Source organism: Lycium barbarum, chromosome 11 (assembly GCF_019175385.1).
Source record: "Lycium barbarum isolate Lr01 chromosome 11, ASM1917538v2, whole genome shotgun sequence".
Lineage (NCBI taxonomy): Eukaryota > Viridiplantae > Streptophyta > Magnoliopsida > Solanales > Solanaceae > Lycium > Lycium barbarum.
The window spans coordinates 74,010,497-74,033,872 of record NC_083347.1 but is presented as its reverse complement, the minus strand read 5'-3'; positions in this window follow the sequence as shown (position 1 = coordinate 74,033,872).

Below are 23,376 nucleotides of genomic sequence, written 5' to 3'. Positions count from 1 at the left end.
AGGCATGAATAATCTTTAAGGTCCTCAACATCTCATCAATAAAGCCTTGCGGATCTTCATCCGGCTTTGACCCGAAAAACTCTGGAGGATTCAAAGTCATGAAGTCACGGGCTCTAGTACTAGCTGACCGATCACTTGGGCCCACATTCTGCCGCTGTGCTTGTGCGGCAACCAACTGCTTCAATAGATGTATGGCCTCGGTCATTTATTGACCTGAAGCAACCGGTGGAGGAACTGAAGCTGGAGCTCCTCCTTGTTCTCCCACATTAGGCGGGGTGGAAGAAGTATTAGACGAGGCCTCATTATGTGACTCGCCCTCTTCTACATTCATCGGAGGCTCTCTTTCCACCCACCTCTTTGTCATAGTCTTGCCCTTCTGGGCAGTTGTAGCTTTTCCCTTTGGTGGCATTCTGAAATCACAACACACTATTAGGGAGGATAAAATCTTATACACGGATCTATCGCACGATATCATAAGAAGAAAGATGGTCACTTTTCCTAAAAGACCTGTAGCCTCTTGTTTATTGATGTGGCGCGCAACACACCATAAACAAGACTCTACTAGACACGGCTCGTAGACACTTTCTAGGACTGAACTGCTCTGATACCACTTTTGTCACGACCCAGCTAGGGGCCGCGACGGGTACCCGGGGCTAAACACCGAGCACCACTCGTTCTATTACTCATTATACTCATCCGACATTTCTTTATCAATTTCATACTCCGATTATAAGAAAATCATCTTCCATTTCAAAACATAATATTTTTATATACATAAGCCTTTAGGCTATCAAAATAATAGATGTACACATATACATGATGGCAACCTTGTGAAACCACATAACCTACACTGCATATCTACGAGCCTCTACTGGAGTACTAGACATGTAGACGGGACAGGACCCCGTCGTGCCCAACATATACAAATGTACACAAAAGAATAATCAAGCACCTCCGGAACAAAGGAGTGCTTTCAATCGGCTAACAGCTCATACGAGTCTGGCTCAAGCTCGCCTTCCTGTCTACCTGTGGGCATGAACACAGCGTCCAAAGAAAACGGACGTCAGTACGAACATTGTACTGAGTATGTAAGGTAAGAATGAAATTAATATAATAAAAGAATCGTGAGCCATGAGAGAAAGATATAACCTGCATGAATGTCATAAGCAAATACATTTCGTACATATGTCATATTTTACATAATCATGGTACATATGTCATCACATCACATGTCTCGTCACATCACAATCCTCATCGTTAACCCGCGTCTGGGTAACCATCATATGCCGCCTACTAGTGGTGATCAAGCCTGGCCTTCTAGGCTCGGTGTAAACACAGCATCCCGCCTTCGCGGTGAGATGCCCGGCCATCTAGGCACGGTGGAATCATATGCAGCCCGCCTTAGTGGTGACATGCCCGGCCATCTAGGCGCGGTGGAATCATATCATCACATAATCAATCATAACCCATCACTATTGCACATCTCATGAACATAACATAATCTTATAAACAAGTCATGACTTAGCATTATTTCACATTCATGGTTAGAAGCATACATTAGGCTTTGAAGTCAACCACAACTATGTCGGGGTGACGTAAGGTCGTGAACCCCCGATTACATTATGAACATTTATGAGTATCCTGCCTCCCCTTGAAGGAAATAATACATAAGGTGAGTGTGAGCAATAATATCATCATCATCACTATCATGCTCGAATGTAGTTTAGTTTATTTACGGGCTTATAAGCTTCGTCATATGGGAGGATCATGAAACTTGAAGGATTCATGCCTTTGAAAGAAGGGATAAGCCTTACATACCTTTGTCGTTTAACTAATCTATCGCTTGCTTGTTCTCCTTTAATGCACACGTTCTACCTTCAAGAGAATTCGTATCGACATTAGCTAACAATTATAAGAACGGATTTACTAATGCTAGAGAAGATTGGGCAGCATTTCCTTTGTTTATACTACTCTTCCCATGTTCTATATATTATTTATAACGTATTCCCAATCACAACGTGCCAATATTCATAATTCATCCCAACTATTATTCAATAATGACACAATTCACTTTTTTTTTTCATGACCCATTTTCCCTGTCATTCTATAATCCAAGTGTTTCAACCCTTCCATACTCTAAATAACATGTAAATGCCATAGAACTTACCTTAAATGATGTAGGAACAAGCCTTGAGTGGTATTACTCTTCTTGCAAAAAAACCCTAGTTCTCTTCTCTTGAAATTTCTTAGCTTGGATGAACTTTGATGAGTTTCATACACTTGATTCACTTGAATTCTTGATATTGATCTTTGATTTCCTTTGTTTTCTTGTAGATGAAGAGTGGAGATTATTCTAGAGGTTTCTAGAGAGAAGTAGTGTGTACATGAAATGAATTAATGAGCTTGGGTCTCCCTTTTAATGACTTAAAATCCGATTCGGGATGAACAGTAGTTGAAGTGCACAGTGGTCGTAAACTCAGTTTACGGGCCGTATTCCAGTTTACGGTCCGTATTCCATGGGCGTATTAAAGCATAACAGAACCAGAATGGTATGCTAGAGGTCATGGTGATTTGCGATCGCAGTTTACGGTCCGTATTCCACGTCGTTTTTAACCATTTGAACATTTGGCACAAAGTTGAAGTTTTGGAAGTTGAAAGACGACAGGGCAATTTACGGTCCGTAAACTACTTTACGCTCCGTATTTCATTTTACGATCGATTGGACCGAAGTGCAAATCTGCAACTTTCACGTTTTCAGAGCCTATAAGTAGTCATTATGGAGCATAACCTATCTCTTATTGAAATTTCCTTTGAAACCTTACTTAGGGTCATCAAACGTCATTCCCTTCTTATCAAAACATCATATACTCGTATTCTTCGTTAGTCTGTTCAATGTACGTTCACGGGGAAATTTTCGAGGTGTAACATTCTTCCCCCCTTTTGGAACATTCGTCCTCGAATGTTAAGTCATCGGGGATTCTAGAAAAATTTCGCCAGAGTCTCCCCTGTAACATAGCACTACCATCCTGTCACAACAACCCATAATATCACTGCCTCACAGGGCCATACCCTAATAAAACTCTAAGAAAGATTTATAAAAGCTCCCGAAGGTAGGGGACATAATATCTGAGTAATGATGGAAATAGGGGTGTTTAGATACTTTAATTATTACCCTTCATTTACTGCATACATATCTTATATTGTTGGCGTTTCATCTTGAATTTCTCCCGGGGTTGTAATAAATGCGGGTACTTCGACTTTATACTCTCTTCCGCTTCCCAAGTCATTTCTTCTCGGCTGTTGTTTCGCCACAAGACTTTAACTGAAGCTACTTCCTTATTTCGAAGTCTTCGCACTTGCCTATCTAGAATGGCAATAGGCACTTCTTCATAGGTTAGCTTTTCTGTCACTTGCACATCGTCAATTGGGACGATCTTCGTAGGATCTCCAACACACTTGCGGAGCATCAAAACATGGAAGACTGGATGGACTGATTCAAGTTCCGAAGGCAAGTCCAATTCTTACCTGTCATAACTACCCATTCGGTTGAAGATTATGCAAAGCTCTACCTTAAAGAGATTGTACGACTTCACGGTATCCCTGCAGCCGTTATATCAGATAGAGGGGCATAGTTCACAGCTAATTTCTAGAGATCTTTTCAGGATGGATAGGGGACTCAAGTGAGTCTTAGTACTGCATTTCACCCGCAGACAGATGGACAAGCGGAGCATACTATACAGACACTTGAAGATATGTTGAGAGCTTGTGTGCTTAATTTTCAAGGCAGTTGGGATGACCATTTGCCTCTTATTGAATTTTCTTATAATAACAGTTACCATTCCAGTATTCAAATGGCTCACTCCTTATGAGGCTTTGTATGGACGAAGATGTAGATCCCCTATAGGATGGTTTGATATTGGACAAAATCAGTTAGTTGGCTCAGATTTGATACAGCAAGCAGTTGACAAAGTGAAATTAATTCAGGAAAGATTGCTAGCGGCTCAGAGTCGACAGAATTCCTTTGCAGATAATCGATGACGCAAGTTGGAATTTGAAGTAGGCGATTGGGTTTTCCTTAAGGTTTTGCCTATGAAAGGAGTGATGAGATTTGGCAAGAAAGGTAAGTTGAGCCCTCGGTACATTGGACTATACAGAATTATTCGTCTAGTGGGTAAGGTGGCATATGAGTTAGAGGTTAGTTTCCATGTCTATTTCATGTTTTTAAGAATGTTTGGTTGTTGGATAACTTGGATAAGCGAAGATAGTAAAAGATGAAGCTCAAATATGGATTTAATGATATTTTTGAGTAGTAAATTAACTTGAGTCATGATTCTTAGTATGCTATGAGCATAATCTTATCGGGGGAGGGTGGGGGGTACTAATGATGTCAAGGAAGTATTGTATGGAAGCGAATATGGTGTTGTGTTGTAGCTATTGTTAGGGATGACCTTAACAAGATGTTTTGATGATTGGACACTACTTAACTTGAAGAAGCCTCTTGATTATGATGTTATGGATGCTGTTATTGATATTTGGGAGTTGTCTATTATATGGAGGAAGTCAATAAAACAAAGGAAATGCTGCCTAGTTTTCTCTAGCTCATGAATTATTCTAGTTTGAACTTAAGAGTGTCTTTAAGACTTAACCTTAGTATGATCTTTTTTAAATGTAGATCTTGTGAACGTGGAAGAAGAACGTTAAACGATTAAGGAGATGTTAAGGTATATTAAGGCTATTCCTTCTACATTTTGGCATGATCCTACATTATCAGCCAACAAGTGATTAAATGAGCTTCCATATTACTCTACTTTAAGAAGCACTAGGAGTATGTCAATCTTTGATGTTCCTATACCCCATATGATTGTTCCTTCTATTCATGGGTCTTGAGATTACTTATGTTGATGATGTTAGCTCAAAAGTTGTCCATTAGAGGTAAAATGACCTTATGTCACTCCGAGAGTTCTATGCATACATTTCAGTTATGCATTGCATTCATATACGTATGCATGTTGACCCATGACCAGAAGGCGTTTTATACGGATATATTATATGTACATGGGGTATGGAAAAATGGGTAGGCGTTATATACGCATTACCACCTGATCAGTTGGTGCACCTTGATGATGATATATGGATCGGGCCGCACGTTCCTCGGCATTATTATATGATATATGGATCAGGTCGTACGTTTCTCGGCATTATTATATGATGTATGGATCGGGCCATACGTTCCTCGGCACTATTATATGGGATATGGATTGGGCTAAACGTTCCTCAGTACTATGACCTATATTTATATACATGAGCATGATTATCATTGAGAGCATGCAGATTATGCACCCACAGAGGCATTGTCAGTTATATAGATACTTGTTCATACAAATCTATGCAGACAGTCAGTTAGCTTTGGGTTCCAGATTCCGTTCATGATTCTTATGCTTATACTTATGTTACTCTTATGCCTTACATACTACGTACATTATCCGTATTGACTCCCCTATTGTTCGGGGGGTTGAGTTCATGCCCGCAGGTTCAGGTAGACAGACAGGTGGTCCTACTCCATAGGATCTCTATATCCAACAGTGGTCAGTGCGCTCCATTTGATTCAGAGCTGCAGTCTATTTTGGTATGCCATTCTTTTGAGATGTATATGCATATGGGTATGACGGGGCCCTGTCCCGTCCTTTCTACAGCTTGATATTCCAGTAGAGGTCTGTAGACAGATGTATGTGTATGTAGATGATGTACCCTTGTCGGCTCCTATTCTTTTATTTACATTATATGTAGCAGCCTAGTTAACTTGCACTATTCTTTCATCTTGTATGTATGTAAATGTACAGACTTCATGATGTCGCCCTTTTATGAGGCAGTATGAGATCAGTTTAAGTCACTTATGGGCCCTTGATGTTCAGTATGGTTCAGACATGAGTATAGGGGTGTTTGGTCACTAGGGGTCAGACACTCGTCACGACTCATCGGTTTGGGTCGTGACACCTTATTCCTCCTATTCCTTATATTATATTTCCTTGGCATCTTGGAGGCAATTTGAGGAGGGTTTGGTCAGATTCTTATGAGGGTAAGTTCCCTAATCTTAATCTCTTTCATTTACCGTTTCTAAGTGAGAATTCATGGTAGTAAATTCATAGAACATGATGAATAAAATGGGGTTTTTATGGTTTCTTCTTTAAAGGGTTTTAGCCTTCCTAATGAGAAACTTGTAACACCTCAGACCTTTAACTTAAGCTTTGACCATGATTCTAGACTTAGAAAACCAGATAAAGAATGTGGAAATTGGAAATTTCTCTTCAGTTGTCAAATGGGGATTTATGCCCCCAGAATATAGACCATATTTCAGTATACGGCTCGTATTTCAAATTGTAATTTGGCATCTAAATCACTGTGCATTCTGGAAATTGGCTCAGGAAATTTTATAGTTAAATACGGACCGTATTTTAAAATACGGCCCATATTTGATGGTCCTATTTGGGAAGGAGGTGCTATAGTGTTTCTGTCCTGTTGAACATGCTTAATTACGGTCCAGGTTTACGGACCGTAATTCAGAATACGAACAGTATTCTGGTCTGTATTTCTTAGCCCGTACCAGAAATTATAAATACTTGGTTTCAGTTCTAATTTTATTTTTAAAAGTTCCTAAAACCCTAGCACGACTTATTTCTCCTCTCCAACCCCAAGAACTCTAAGGTAAGCAAGTTCTACCCATTCCAATCAAATTCTATCATGTATTTAGATAATCTAAGATAGAATTCATTGTTCTTAACCTAGGGTTTTCATGAAAACCCACAGATAAGGTTTGAGACACAGGCTTTTGGGTTCTTCTCAGAATTCAGACTTTTGGATTGAGGATTGTGAAGCAAATAAGGTATGTAAGGCTAACTATCTACGTTAGGGAATGTTCATGATTCTCCCTACGCCTCATTCGTCATACTTATCAGTAAATTGACTCAGAATATAGTTTAGCTCTAGTTTCTCGAATAGTAGTAGAACTATTATCGTCTAGGCTTATAGTTTCAGAATTTGTTCGTGATAATTAATTTGAATAGCATGAGCTCAGTACGTAATCAATATAGACTTGTGAATTGTATCTCATGAGTCGCAGTATGAATACTTATAATTATTATGAACATTTACCAGTTTTATCTTCATAATCAGTAATGAGTATCATGTTATCAGTTTTATCTCAGTCTTAGTGCTTGTTATTGAATACTTGTATTAGGGCATCAGGCCAACGGATATGGACCTAAGGTCATAGATTATGTATACGTATACTTAGGCAGCAGGCCACAGATTTTGCATGCATATTATTATTATTGGACCTAAGGTAACAGACAGTAAACAGGTTATTCATTACTCAGGACAGGGAGTATCCATATCTTTACTTCTCTATTTTCAGTCTAGTTATTAAAATTTCAGTTCAGCTTATTATGTCATTAAGTTTCCTTACATACCAGTGCAATTCCAGTGTACTGACGTCCCATTTGCTCGGGGCCTGCATCTCATGATGTAGATACCGATATATAGGGCACAGACGCAGCTCGCTAGGAGGCTTTCAGATTCAGCTAGTTAGTGGTGAGCCTTAGTTCTCTGAGGCCCTACCTTTATCTTTATATTCAGTCAGTTAGCAGATATTATTTCAGTATTAAGGTATGCCACGAGTCTTGTCCCAGTAGTCAGTCAGTATTTCCTTATTCAGTAGAGGCTTCATAGATCACAGTCAGTCAGATATTTCAGTATTTTGTTGGATTGTTGAGTTAGCCCTTTTGGTTACTACTTATTCAGTATTGCAGACTTTTAGTGTTTCTTCGGCACAGATATATTTCAGTTAGTTATTTTCACTCGATTAGCATGTGTTTATCTTACTTAGATATCAGTATTCCACATGTTGATCCAGCCAGCCAGTTGGTTCGTTCGGTCACATGCAGACAGGCACCGAGTGTCGTGTTACGCCCAGGCCATGCTTCGGGGCGTGCAAAAATTGATGATGAAATTGGTTAGTTTAACCATAGGAAATTGATGAATTCATTGTTGATAAGTGATGTGCCGCGTAATTTTGGCACATGTGACGCTTTTGGCGAAGATATTTACTTGTTTTCAAGAAAGTTCGTGTCGTTATGTGGTGTTTATTGTATTTAAGGTATTAAGTGGTTTGATGGCAAAAGTTGGAGAAGTTTGTGAAAATGCGAAAAGAAGTGGAGAAAATAACAAGTCACTGAAAAAGGCTTCCTGACGGAGCAATTAGATGGCCCGCAGAACTTTCTGCGGAACATCAAAAGTACCGTATAACGGTCACAGTAAGCAGTTCACGGAAGATCAATCCTGCGGAACAATTATACGGACCGTAGAACATTTGACGGTCCGTCAATGAGTAGCGTAGAAGAGTGTAGGAAACTGTTTGTCGGTTGAAGGGCAGCAATTTGACGGTCCGCATAATGGTTTTACGGTCCGCAGAATGAACCCGACTGGCAGTTTTGTCTTTTTACTTCTCACTACTTGGACTCCTATAAGTACCTGATATATAGGTTTTTTTTTTGTAGAGGACAATTCACCATATTTCAGTTTTCATTTTCCTTAGCACTAAATACTCATAGTTTTGGAAGTCTTTTGGGATTACAAACAATTGCAATTAATTTCTCTTCAATTCCAAGCAATCATTCGCAAGCATTATGCTCAATTATTTCTTATTGTTATTCTTCTTCTATGAGTAGCTAAATTCCCTTACTAGGGTTGTGAACTCAATTGATGGGCATTTTGTTATTGGCTCTTTTGATTGATATACGCATAATGGATTGTTAGGGTTTATTTATTCTTGGTTTCATCATATAGTTAGTGGTTGCAAACATTAGCTAACGCCATAAACTTTAGTTTATTTGGGAAAATAGCTAGGGTTAGGTAAGAACAAACAACAAGATCTCAAGGCTTTAAACCTTGCTTAATAAATTCACTTAGGAATAAGAGGAATTTACTTGGCATAATTAACAGCTCTTCTTGCATACTTTCTTATCTTTGGAAAAAGCATAGAAAAAAATAATCTTTTCTTATTGGAAAATAATTTAGATACACATAGAGGTTAAGTGCATCCATACAAACGATCCATTAGAAGTATATCAAGATCGATACCCATGATCATACACTTTATCTGACGGGAACACAACCTTAGTTCTTTTTACCCATATATTTACAACTTTAAATTTCTAGTCCCTTTAAATTAGTCCACAAACCAAAAGAACTATAAAACCTTTTTTTTCTGGAATACACCAGGACCGCAAGATTAGTATAATATTTATTTAGTAAACTTTTCACACTATATTCCCTGTGGGATTCGACCCCAGCCTCGTTGGGTTACTATATTTGACATCGTCCGCTTTACGCTATTAAAAGTGTAAATTTGAGCGTATCAATAAGCTTATACCTTCCGTTATTGGTGATTAACTTGAAGATTAAAGAGGGTCTTTGGGTTTCTTCCTCTAATGAGTTTTTTATTATAAAACCTTGATTTGTTGGTGGATTAAGCTTGATTAAGTATGGAACTGATGAGTAGTATCTATATAAACATGATTCCTTCATTATTAGTGACCAACTTGTGAGATTTAAAGTTAGGGTTTATACCCAAAATGGGGGTTTCTTCTAGAATCCGAATTTCTCTAATCTATGAGTTAAATTGGCTAATTGATGATGGGAATTGATCACCTAGAGTTCGAATTTCATGATTGACCTTTGAATTTCCTCATTTTCCCCATTCCATGAGTTAGGGTTTGGGACTTGATTAGGAATATGATTATTTGGGTATTTTCTTCTTGATTCTAATTTCATTTTTGGATATGGCTAGAACTTCATTAATTTGAGGCGCTACTAAAGGGAAAGGTTCACGATTGACACTTCGAGTTTGTTGTTCGTCCTTCCAGGTAGGTTATGGTTTACCTTATGGTGAGACTTCGATTAGCGAATCGTATGTTTAGATGATATTGTCGGAGAATGCATGTGAGCCTTCGGGTATGAAGTTTGAGATCGATATTGCCTTAGGTTGGGCCTCGTTGTATGATTTAGAGGCTAGACACCCCCTTGCATTGTTGTCCTATTTGTTCTATGTACTTGTTGGCTTGTCAGCACGTTGAGATATTGGTGATTAATTATATATCCTGATTATGATATTGTGGTACCTTACTTTGTTGTTATTGAGATGAGGATAGTGAATATGTGGTGGCTTATTGTGTAGCCTTATTGATGATAATACTTGTGTGCCCATGTGTGGTACTGTTGGGATTGATTTGGTTTATTGATATTATACTTGCATTACTCATTTCCATGATATATATTGATATTGCCTTGATATGGTACGGGTGATGGGAAATGAGAAGGTAATATAGATGCATTGAGACATATTAATATGAGTCATCTCTAGGCGGTGTGCAGAGTGATCGGTATTCGTCCGAGACATATTGGATATTGAGTCATCTCTGGGCTGTGTGCAGAGTGACTGATATGGAAACACTTATCTTCTGAGACATAATGGATATTGAGTCACCTCTGGGCTATGTGCGAAGTGACTGGTACATGGACTTCGTCGGTCCCGCATGGGTTGTGCTGCCGAGACGTGATGTTCCATCGTCGGAGTACATGTGTACGAGTATATCCATTCCATACATATCATATACATATTGCATTGCATCTTATCATCTCTCTTGGTTGATTGTGATATGGACTTTTGATTAAAATCTCTAAGACTTGGCATAATTAGGTTTAGATGGGTGATATGGTTTTGATTGATGGATTCGGAGTTGATATACTGAGACTTGGCATATATTTCTATTGCATTTTGTTGTCTCTCTTATGTGTTGAGCATAATTTGGATTGTTGTTGGATTCGATATGGGTTGTGTTGGAATCCTTGTATGTGACTAAATAGGGAAGAGATATTGTAGTCATAGTTTGGTCTTGGGTGATTATTCTAAAGCTTGGAACATTTGGGCTTAGATGCTATAACATAGGTTGTGATTGGTATTGTGGATACTTGTCTAGTAATGACTTGTACTTTCCTATTTACATGTTATTCTTACTTTATTATCTTCATATACGTTAGCTAGTCTTAGTCGGCCTATGATACCTGCCAGTACTTGTTGTTTGTCCTCACCTACACTTGTTGTATTCTTTTATGGACGAAGAGTACTTGCTAGGTTTCACTTCATCTCCTCGCGGTTGATTTCCGAGTTTGCTATTGAGTCCATTTGGGATGAGCATGATGACGTTCGCCGCTCGAAGACTCCTCTTTATTGCTTATGTCTTACTTCCTATTTCAAGACATGAATTGAGACTTTTATGTATTATTCATACTTATAGTTTAGTGGAGCTCTTGTATGACCAGACCAGATACTGGGGTCGGATTCTCATTACTTCTGCACTTCTTTATATTATCATTGTGAGACTTACATTATATTTTACTTTCTTTCGCTTTATCTATGAATTTGAATGTTGAGATAAGGGTTCACCTACCGAGGTGGGAAAGGTAGGTGCCCGTACGACTTAGTGAAAATGGGTCGTGACAAACAAGAGAACCCAAGTTCTACAAGCACCACGAGATTTCCAACGCAAGATTTACCTTATTTTCTTATGGATCTTCTCTTGAATGGTTAGAGATCTCTTAGAGAGAATTTGGAGGTGTTTGGGAACTGGTTTGGGTGATAAATGACGAAGTACACAGCTGAAAGGCTTAAATATCCTTAAAAGATATGCCAGCGCCTCAAGTGGGTCCCAAAGTGGCTGCCCGCGCAGTCCGACTAAAATGCGTATATCTCCCTTTCCCGACGTCATATCGAAGAACTGTTTAATGCGTCAGAAACTAGACTCGTAGACCTTCGATATGGTGGGTAAATCACCCCGTAACTCTAAGTGAATTGGGAGAAAATTTCAGCAACATCTGACCCAAATTTCAATAAACTTATGATTGTAACTTGCGATAACTTTTGCTGACTTTTATTTTACAACTTGCTTGACTTCAACACTTAACATAAGACTATTGTGTGATTCAAATGACTAAAACGACCTTCTGATCATATTAAGCACTCCTGCTATTACCCCAAAAGTAAGGGTTATAACATCGGCCCGTACCTCAAATGTACGGTCTGTAAGACACTCTATAAGTCAGGAAATTCTGCCAAAACTTATTCTTTTTAGTTCTCTTAACCTCTAACCCTTCCAATACTTTCTAAACAGAGTTTTAAGCATTTATAACCTTCAATACAACCTTGTTCTCCGAGCGTACGTCGATTAACTCACAACACAACTTAACGTACATAAATACTGGGTGTAACAGAATTGTATTCACTTGCTTATTGTTTACTTAGATGGACTTGAAGATTTAGAGGCTTCTTAACTGTTACGCCTTGGAAAATTCCCTGTACATGTACAGTGAATAGGTTGAGGAAAGTCACGACGTATGCGATGTTTTGACGAGTAAGAAATGGTATTTGATGACCCTAAACGAGAATTCAAAAGCATACGAGGTAAGGAAAGGGAGTTGTTAAGGAAAGCGAGTCACATAGCGTGTATCGGATAAGAATAACGAGCCACGATTCTGTGATGGCATAATGATGTCTTAGAGACAAGTAATAACGTCCATTAGGTTGGTATTAAAGTGTTAAACAAGTTCCAAGAAGGTTCCATAAGGATCGGATATCAAATGAGTCGACGAGAACGAAAAAGGAATCACTGAGCATTATACGGTCCAACCTACGGACCGTATAAATTGTACCAGCCGTATATGGGACCGTATAATTGGCCAAAGAGAGGACCAGCCACTGGACCAAATATACGGCCACACATACGGTCCGTATAAATAGTACGAACCGTATGTTGGTCCGTATATTATTGGTCGGCCAGCTTTTAAATTCATATAAGGGACAATTTTTTTCATTCCATCTCATTTCATTCCCATCTCTTCCACTCAAGAACTCTCTAGAAAATTCTCCAAACAATTCAACCATAAGAATACCAAGGAAATCAATGATCAACAACATTAAATCCATGAAACAAAGTGTATGAAGCTCAAGTGAAGCTCATCCAAACTAAGAAATCCCAAAAGAGGTGAAGTAGGGCTTTGGTGCAAAAGGAAGGATTCCACTCTATACTTGTTCCACCATCATCTAAGGTAAGTTTCATGACTTTATCATGTTGTTTAAGGTATGGGAAAGCTAAGATGCTTGAATTGTAGAAAGACATAGAAATTGGGTCTTGAATAAGTGAATAGTGTCACAATTGAATGGTAGTTGAATGGAATCATGAATGTTGATATGATAAGATTATGAATACGTTGTAAATGGTGTTTAGACCATGAAATAAGCATTATATGTGAGAAAAACACGATAACGAACCATAACCATAAATGTGAAGAAATTGGAGAGAAATGGTGGATTTTGCTTAACGTATGTAAATGATGATTGTTGATTGAAATATTGTGAGTGTTGTTGTAAATGTTTGGGAGTTGAAATAGAACATGGGAAAATTAGTAGAAACAAAGGAAGTGCTTCCCAATTTTCCCTAGAAATAACGACATGTTTTTATAATCGATTAACTAATGTTAATTCGAATTCTCTCGTGAAGGTAGCGACGTGATATCAAAGGAGAACAAGTGAACGATAGATTAGCTAAACGACAAAGGTATGTGAGGCTAGTCCTTTCCTTCTAATGGCATGAATCCTATAGCATGATTTCCTTTCCTCTTCACGAGTTCCTATATTCCGGAAAGCTAAGAGCATATATCCATAGATGTCTATATAAGCTAAGAGATATGAGATGACGCTGCTATTTACTGCTTACACTCACCTTATGTGCTACTTCCTTCAAGGTGGGGCAGGATGTCAATGATTGTTCAATAATGACATCGGGGGATCACGACCTTACGTCACCCCGACAGAGTATAGTTGTTCTTGAGTCTTATGCATGTACTATGATAAGCATGTTATGATAAGCATACCATGATGAGCATATGATGATGATATTACACCGCGCCTATTTGGCCGGGCAGTCACCGCCAAGGCGGGCAGCTATACACCATGGCCAGATGGCATGGGCAGACACCACTAGTGGGCGGCATGAGATGATACCCCGGACGCGGGAAGCCTGGACGCGGGCTAATGTTATTGATTATCACACCGCACCTATATGGTCGGGACGTTTATTTATACATGTACATGTTATGCATACATGAGATGATGATAAGCATAAAAGTAAGTCAGCATACATTACTTCTTATATGACTCGCAGTCAGTTACAGTTTGCTCCATATTTGATACCTCCCTTATTTTCTTGATGTATTGTTATTGTTTATGCCTCTCATACTCAGTACAACATTCGTACTGACGTCCGTTTTCTTTGGACGCTGTGTTCATGCCCACAGGTAGATAGGGAGGTGAGCTTGACCCAGATTCCTAGTAGCTGTCGGCTGATTGAGAGCACTCCATCGTTCGAAGGTGCTTATGATTATTCTTTTGGTACATATGTATATTGTGGGAACGACGGAGTCTTGTTCCGTCTATATGTATAGCATGTCAGTAGAGGCTCGTAGATGCGTAGTGTCGGTGGTTAGCCCCGGGTACCCGTCACGGCTCCTAGCTGGGCCGTGACAAAAGTGGTATCAGAGCAGTTCGTCCTAGGAAGTGTCTACGAGCCGTGTCTAGTAGAGCCATGTTTATGGTGTGTTGCGCGCCACGCTAATAAACAAGAGGCTACAGGGCATTTAGGAAAAATGACCATTTTTCTTCTTATGAGATCGTGTGGTAGAGCCATGTATAAGATGTTATCCTCCCTAAAAGTGTGTTATGATTTCAGAAAATGCCGCCAAAGGGAAAAGCTATAGCCGCCCAAAAAGGCAAGACTACGACAAAGAGGCGGGCAGAAAGAGAGCCTCCGATGAATGTAGAAGAGGGCGAATCACAAAATGAGGCCTCGCCCAATGTGGAAGGGCAAGGAGGAGCTTCAACTCCGATTCCTCCACCGGCTGCTTCGGGTCAACAAATGACCGAGGCTATACAGTTATTGACACAATTGGTTGCCGCCCAGGCACAGCGGCAAGGTGCAGGCTCGAGTGATCGTTCAGCTAGTACGAGAGCTCGTGATTTTATGACCTTAAATCCTCTGGAGTTCTTTGGGTCGAAGCCGGATGAAGATCCGCAAAACTTTATTGATGAAATGTTGAGGACCTTAAAGATTATTCATGCCTCCGAGACCGAATCCGTGGAGTTTGCCTCTTATAGACTCCGGGATGTGGCGGTGTTATGGTACAATAACTGGATGGCATCAAGAACAGAAAATGCACCTCCTCCCGTTTGGCAAGAGTTTGTGGATGCTTTTATTCGTCATTATTTGCCACCCGAGGTCCGCTGAGCTAGAGCGGACAGGTTCTTGAATCTAAAGCAAGGAAGCATGAGTGCTCGGGAATATAGCTTGCAATTTAATTCTTTGGCCAGGTATGCCCCGACTATGGTGGCCGACATGGGGGATCGAGTGCACAGGTTTGTGAGTGGTCTGGGACCGCATTTATTCAAAGATTACTTGACAGCCTCATTGCAGGACGGGATGGACATTTCCCGTATACAAGCCCATGCCCATAATTTAGAGGGACGACAACCACCGCAAAGAAGTGATCGTGATAATGACAGGAGACAAGGCAAGAAGGCTAGATCTATGGGAGCAAGCAGTGATTATAGAGGGGGACCGAGACAGATGCAATCTAGGCATTCAGGCCAGTCAGCGACCAGTGCGCCTCCCAGATTCTCAGATAGGAGGTTTGATCGTTCTTTTCGGTCAGGAAAGGGACAGAGTTCGAGGGCTTCGGATTTTCAGTCTAGAGGAGATTTTAGTCAGAGGGGACCCTCATTACCGCGGTGCGGCCAGTGCGGTAGACTACATTCTGGACAGTGTCGCCGGGGTTCGGACGCCTGCTATGCCTGCGGCCAAGTTGGCCATATGATGAGAGATTGTCCTTCGATGAGAGATAGAGCTGGGACTCAGCCCACAGGTTCAGCAGTGGGTTCTTCTTCAGTACGCCCACAGCACAGACTTCCCAGACTTCGGCAAGTAGAGGTAGAGGCAGAGGGGGAGCATCTACTTCAGGTGCTGTTCAGCCCCGCGTATATGCTTTAACTGGGCGACACGATCTTGAGTCCTCCCTAGATGTTGTCACAGGTACATTGACTATATTTTCCCGTGATGTATATGCTTTAATCGATCCGGGCTCTACTTTCTCTTATGTTACTCCGTATGTTGCTGATTGTATTGGGGTGAAACCCGAGCCAATTAGACCTTTTGAGGTATTCACTCCGGTTGGTGATCCCGTGATAGCGAGGCAAGTGTACAAAAATTGTGTCATTGTGATATGTGATCGCCAGACCAAAGCTGACTTGATTGAGCTGGAAATGGTACATTTCGATGTAATTATGGGTATGGATTGGTTGGCCTCATGCTATGCTAACGTTGATTGCCGGACGAAGATGGTTCGATTTCAATTTCCGGGAGAGCTCATACTTGAATGGAAGGGTAATATCGTATCTCCGGAGGGTAGGTTTATTTCCTACCTTAAGGCATGAAAGATGATAGCTAAAGGTTATATTTATCATCTAGTTCGGGTTCATGACACCGAGGCAGAGTCGCCAACATTTCAATCTGTTCCGGTAGTGAGTGAATTCCCAGATGTATTCCCAGATGAACTCCCAGGTCTTCCTCCAGAAAGGGAAATTTATTTCGCTATCGATGTATTACCGGACACCGAGCCTATTACTATTCCTCCGTATCGAATGGATCCGGCAGAATTGAAAGAGCTAAAAGCACAGTTGAAAGATTTACTGGAAAAGGGGTTTATAAGGCCCAATTCATCACAGTGGGGAGCACCAGTCTTGTTCGTGAGGAAGAAAGACGGATCTCTACGAATGTGTATCGATTAAAGGCAATTGAATAAGGTGACAATAAAGAATAAATATCCTCTTCCGAGGATTGATGATTTGTTTGATCAGCTCCAGGGTGCTAAATGGTTTTCTAAGATAGATTTGCGATCGGGTTACCATCAAGTCAGAGTTAGAGAAGCAGATATTCCCAAAACTGCTTTCAGGACAAGATATGGCCACTATGATTTTCGAGTGATGTCCTTTGGGTTGACGAATGCGCCGGCGGTGTTCATGAATTTAATGAATAATGTGTTCAGGCCATTTTTGGATCTTTTCATGATAGTATTTATCGATGATATTTTGGTATATTCTCGCACAGAATCAAAACATGCAGATCATTTGCGAATTGTTCTTGGGATTCTTCGAGCTTGAGAATTATATGCAAAGTTTTCTAAGTGTGAGTTTTGGCTGAATTCTGTAACATTCTTGGGCCATATTATTTCAGATGATGGCATTCGAGTCGACACTCAGAAAATTAAAGCTATGAAGACTTGGCCAAGGCCTACGACGCCTACAGAAGTTCGTAGTTTTCTGGGTTTGGCAGGCTATTATAAAAGATTTGTAGAGGGCTTCTCATCTATTTCAGCCTCATTGGCGAAGTTAACCCAGAAGTCGGCAAAATTTCAATGGAACGATGCTTGTGAGCGTAGTTTTCAAGAGTTGAAAGACAGATTGACCTCAGCTCCAGTGTTAACGCTTCCAGAAGGGCCAGATGGCTATGTTGTGTATTGTGATGCTTCCGGTGTGGGACTAGGATGTGTACTGATGCAGCATGGTAGAGTTATTGCATACGCTTCGAGACAGTTGCGGAAACATGAACAGAATTATCCGACTCATGATCTCGAATTGGCTGCGGTTATTCATGCCTTAAAAATGTGGAGGCATTATTTGTATGGTGTGCATGTTTATATCTACACAGATCACAAAAGTCTTCAATATATTTTCAAGCAGAAGAAGTTAAACCTGCGGCAGAAGCGGTGGTTACAATTGTTGAAGGATTATGATGTAAATATTTTATACCACCCTAGAAAAGCGAATGTGGTAGCCGATGTGCTTAGCCGTCGATCAATGGGAAGTTTATGTGGAGTTCCTCCGGAAAAGAATGTAATGGTTCATAAGCTCCATCAACTATCTAATCTTGGAGTGCGTGTAATTGATTCGGGTAATGCAGGAATTAGTGTTAATGATCCTACAGCCTCGCCCTTGAATGTGGAAATAAAAGAGAGCCAGTATGAAGATCCACAAATGCATCGCTACAGGGAAGTCTCTCGTGAAAAAGAGAAGTCTCCATTCAAAGCTTCCGTAGATAGAGTCCTTAGGTGTCGAGGCAGACTATGTGTTTCGGATGTTGCAGAACTGAGTCGTCGAATTCTAGAGAAAGCTCACTATTCTTGGTATTCTATCCACCCAGGAGCAACAAAGATGTATCATGATTTGAGAATGATATATTGGTGGGATGGCATGAAGAATGACATAGCAGAATTTGTAGCTCAATGTCCGAACTGCTAACAAGTAAAAGTCGAACATCAAAAGCCAGGAGGCTTATTGCAAGCAATGGATATTCCTACATGGAAATGGGAAGAAATTAATATGGATTTCATTGTAGGATTACCTCGCTCCCGAGGAAAATACGATTCTATATGGGTGATTGTGGATAGATTAACAAAAGAAGCTCATTTTTTTCCGGTCAGGACCACATATACAGCCGAAGATTATGCCACGTTATATCTCAAGGAGATTGTGCGACTCCATGGCATTCCAATGGTTATTATCACAGATAGGGGAGCACAATTTACAGCTAAGTTCTGGAAGTCTTTTCAAGAGGGCCTAGGTACCCAAGTGAAATTTAGCACGGCATTTCATCCGGAGACCGACGGACAGGCTGTGCGAACTATTCAGACTTTGGAGGATATGTTAAGGGCATGCATATTATATTTTGGTTGTAGTTGGGAAGATCACTTACCCTTGATTGGGTTTGCCTATAATAACAGCTATCATTCCAGCATTCAAATGGCCCCATATGAAGCTTTATATGGGAGGAAATGCAGATCCCCGATTGGATGGTTTGAGACGGGAGAAGTACAACTAATAGGCCCCGATTTGATTCAACAAGCGGTGGAGAAAGTCAAGGTGATACGAGATCGATTATTAACAACCCAAAGTCGCCAAAAGTCTTACACGGACAATCGCCGACGAGATTTGGAATTTCAGATGGATGATTGGGTATTTTTGAAAGTATCGCCAATGAAAAGGGTAATGAGATTTGGTAAAAAGGGGAAGTTGAGCCCAAGATATATTGGACCTTATAGAATCATCCGTAAGGTGGGTCGTGTGGCCTACGATTTGGACTTTCCTCCAGAGCTTGAGTCAGTGCACCCAGTTTTTCATGTATCGATGCTCCGCAAGTGTATTGGATACCCAACGAGAATAGTTCCGGTTGATGATATCCAAGTAACAGAAAAATTGGCATATGAAGAAGTGCCTGTTGCCGTTTTAGATAGACAAGTGCAAAGACTCTGAAATAAAGAAGTAGCTTCAGTGAAGGTCTTGTGGCGAAATAATAACCGGGAAGAAATGACTTGGGAAGCGGAGGAGCATATAAAAGCCAAATATCCACACCTATTCCAATCTCCAAAAGATTCAAGATGAAACGTCGACGAGATGAGGTATGTATGCTTTATCTTTATGTTTTTTGTCGTGTGTGGCCATAGATATGTTGATATTGTGATGTAGCCCTGTGAGGCGATGATATTATGGGTTGTTGTGACAGGTTGGTAGTGCCGTGTTATAGGGGAAACTCTAGCGAAATTTTTCTAGGATCCCCGAGTGTGTTAACATTCGAGGACGAATGTTCCAAAAGGGGGGAAGAATGTTACGCCTTGGAAAATTCCACGTACATGTATAGTGAATAGGTTGAGGAAGGTCACGACGTATGCGATGTTTTGACAAGTAAGAAATGGTATTTGACGACCCTAAACGAGAATTCAAAAGCATACGAGGTAAGAAAAGGGAGTTGTTAAGGAAAGCGAGTCACATAGCGTGTATCGGATAAGAATAACGAGCCACGATTCTGTGATGGAACAATGATGTCTTAGAGACAAGTAATAACGTCCCTTAGGTTGGTATTAAAGTGTTAAACAAGTGCCAAGAAGGTTCCATAAGGATCGGAGATCAAACGAGTCGACGAGAATGAAAACGGAATCACTGCATTATACGGTCCAACCTACGGACCGTATAAATTGTACCAGCCGTATAATTGGCCAAAGAGAGGACCAGCCACTGGACCAAATATACGGCCACACATACGATCCGTATAAATAGTACGGACCGTATGTTGGTCCGTATATTGTTGGTCGGCCATGTTATACCCCGTATATTTATACATTGAAATATTCGCAAGCAAGTCGACTCAAGTTAAAGACAGGATCATTTTCGGATACGAAATGGGGACTTTTAATTTTCAATTCTAATTAGTACAAAATTGTTTATAAATTTTATTTAGTGTAGAAACATTATTAGAGATTAGGGACTAATTAATTGTGATTAGATTATTAGGTAATAATTAGTGATTAATTAAAAATTAATTAGCTTAATTATGCTTTGTGGGCCCCACCCGATTCTAAAAATAATAATAATAATAATAATAATAATAAAACAATGCTAAAATGGTGAGTCACCATGGGGGGGGGGGGGGGGCACGTGTAGGGAAAATGAAACCCATATATATATTGTTAAGTAAGGATCAAGATGAACATTCATTTTCATTTTGTTGCAAATTGAGTTCAAGAGAAAGAAAAACATGGCCATGGCTGCTTTCGGCCAGCATGGCTGTTGAAGGAAAAAATTTGGTTTTTGTTGCTTGATTAAAATTCTAAGGTGAAAGAAAGAAGATGGAGATGGACAGGAAGAGAGGGCTCTCGGCCATAGCCATTGTTGGCCGAGAGAGTGAACTTTGGTGAGGGCAAGTTTAGGAGCTTGATTTCTAAGGAAATTGTTGGTGTTCAAAGAGATTTCAACGTGAATTGGATTGTTGGAGGAGATAACGTTAAGGAATCAAGATCGTTAAGGTAAGATTCAACTTGTTTTCTATATGTTTTGGAGGTAGTTTATACAAAAAAAAAAAAAAAACTTGATAGATGTGCATTGAATGTAAAAGGTTATAGGTGTTGATGTTGAAGTTGAAGTATAAGTTGTTGTTTTGGCCGTGAGTAGGGGTTGTTCTAACTTAAAATGATGGATTAATATTGATGTTGTTGTCGTTATGGTTGTTGTTGATCGCGTGACGAAAGTGAAGGAATTAGATAATTAAAGTTAAAGTTGTGTTATTATGAACATGTTGTTATCCTTGTTAAATTGAAAGGATTGGAGATATGATCATGTCTATATGTTGTTGTTGGTATTTCTGTGTTAACAGGAGGGTAATTGAAAATTCGGGTTAGGCGAATATATAGGGGAAATGCTGCTCGATTTTCGTTAAGTCCTTAAATAATGAAAAACCCTTAACGGGAACGTATAAGCCAAAGAATAAGTTTTATAAGCGATGGGCGACGGATTTATGAACTAGAAAGTATAGTTACTAACGTTAACGTTACTCTTATATTAAATAGGCTAAAAGAGCGACAAGGCGAACGGGTTTGCGAATAGTCGCTAACAGATATGTAAAGATAACCCTTCTTTCATATTTGGCATGATCCCTTTTATATGACTCCTAAAGAACGTAAAACATAAATACTCTATTCTTAGTTAGATTTGGAGTCGATACCCAATGTCTTCTTTCTTTCATGCTATACTCTTGTTGATAATCCGAAGGAAGCTTCTGCGATACATTATATTACATGTTCACTACAAAGCAAATGGTAAATGAAGGAAACTCTAAAACTTGTTCTCAAGATCTCTCCAAAGGGAGTTGTAATAGAAACCACTCTGAAAGGGGTGCAACATTTTGTAACTTCATTACATATTCATACTGTATATCATATGTATTGTTATTGTTCCACCTGATCGGCTGGATTATGATATTCTTAAGCCGGAAGCGGCTGGCTGAAGGGGACATCATGACTACACCGGAAGCGACCGTCTGAAGGGACTATTGTGTTATTAGCCAGAAGCGGCTACGAGTAGGATTCTATATTTATATTGTGTATGCTAGGATTTGTGTAAGGGACCACATGACATGGTTTAAAATGCTGTTCTAGGTTACTCCCGGGTTGCTTTCTAAACTTGCTTATTGTTACGCTTTTCCTTGTTTTATGATTCAGTACTGCCTTACATATTCAGTACATATTCCGTACTGACCCCCTTTCTTCGGGGGGCTGCGTTTCATGCCCGCAGGTTCAGGGGTGCAGTCAGGCAATCCAGCCATCTAGGAGGAGCCAGCATTGAGAGTCAGACAGCTCCACTTGCTTCGGAGACTGTTCCTGTTTTGGTATAGTTTTTGTGCGTATACATTATGGGCTGTCCCGTCACTTATGCATGGTCATACTCTTCTAGTAGTCTGCGGACAGCGTGGGTGTCCTGGATACTATTTGGCCTTGCCGGCCATTGTTTTGTTGTATAGAAGTATCGGCATCCTCGTTGGCTTGCATTGTGATACGTTACGTAGATATATAAATATGTTTTGGGATGTTTTGAGTTACAGGTCGACTTTGGTATTCTATTTACAGCTTTCAAACTTAGTTAAATAAACCCTATTGAACGCCATGTTTGAGTACAGGTAACATAAGTTGGGTTATCGGGAAGGTTAAGCTCGGTCACTCGTCATGGCCCTAGGTTGGGTCGTGACAAAAGTAATATCAGAGCAGTTCAGTCCTCGGCATGTTCCCAGACGGTGTCTAGTAGAGTCTTGTTTATCGGTGTGTTGTGCACCACATCTATAAACAGGAGGCTACGAGACATTAATAGGGTGTCATTCCTTCTTTCATGTTAGAGATCGTGCGAATAGAGCTGTGTCATAAGTAAAGTCCTTAATCTAATAATTTTGTATGGTTTTAGCGATGACTAGGAAGAGTAAAGCGACAGCAGCCCAGAAGGGAAAATCAGTTGAGGGTGAGGCAGTTAGCCAAGCCCCTAGGTCTACCAGAGCTCGGACTTATACTGGGATACACATTCAGTCCCAGAGTTCTCCTACTTCCCCACCTCCGGAGGAGCTCAGAGGGGCATCTGATCCAGCCCCAGCTCCAACACCAGTACCAGTACCTCCAGTCCCTCAACCGGATGCTCAGGGCCAGGAGATGAGAGATGCTATACGTTTGTTGACTCAGATACTTGCTACCTAGGCAGGACGACAGGATAGGGGTCATGAGTATCCAGATAGGGCTGCTAGTGCCAAGGCCCGAGATTTTCTTACATTAGACCCCCCAGAGTTTAAGGGCACGGACTCCAATGCTGATCCTCAGGAGTTCATAGATAGTATGCAGCGTACCTTAAAT